Here is an 859-nt window from a genome sequence, read left to right on the forward strand (position 1 = left end):
CGGCTTCGGTCGTTTGATTTCTTTCAATCTGGAATTGAAGTTGAGTGCAGTACGTGGAGGATTGATGAGAGGCTTTCATTTTTGTTTTTCTTTTTTTTTTCTTTTTTTTTCTTTTTCTGTTACTGCTTTTATTCTCACTTTTGCTTCCCCCTTTTTTTCGGTTCAGGAGGAGTGAGTCCCATTTCCCGGCTGCCTGTCGTTCTGTACGATTTCTTTTTTTCTTTGCCTCAGGCTTTCTCTTTGATCCTCCTGACATGGCTGACCTTCTTAAGTGCTGCTCCATTGCTGGCTGCCGTCAGCTTATTTTATCCAGCTGAGGGGACGCAGCTCTCCAGCTGCGCTTCCAGCTGGAGAGCCTCGTGGCGTGATGATCTCCGCTCGCCCTCGGAGAGTCATCGGCGCCACGCGCGCGTCCCCGGACGGCAGAGAGACGAAGAGGCGGAGGAGGAACTTCAGGCGGGAGTCCCACCTGGAGGCGAGGTCCCTCGGGGATCCGTTTCCTCCAGGTGAGAGGGCAGGATGTCCTCCGCTCGCCCTCGCAGTCCGTCCAAGCCCTCCGTCGACCACCGAAGATCCTCCTTTCGGTCCTTCTCGCTCTCTGCCGACAAAGGGACGAGAGACCCGTGGAAAAGGAAGACGGGGCGACGGTGGGTTGGCCAAAAGCCTAGATGGAGCCATACTGTTCTTACAATCGTGTATGAAAATTATACCTCCTCAATCATATACATGCATGATATATATATATATATATATATATATATATATATATATATATATATGTATATATATATACAATATATATATATATACAATATATATATAAATGTATATATATATGTGTATATGTATATATATATAT

Source organism: Oratosquilla oratoria, chromosome 11, assembly GCF_046742065.1.
Source record: "Oratosquilla oratoria isolate Oo_2021 chromosome 11, ASM4674206v1, whole genome shotgun sequence".
Classification (NCBI taxonomy): domain Eukaryota; kingdom Metazoa; phylum Arthropoda; class Malacostraca; order Stomatopoda; family Squillidae; genus Oratosquilla; species Oratosquilla oratoria.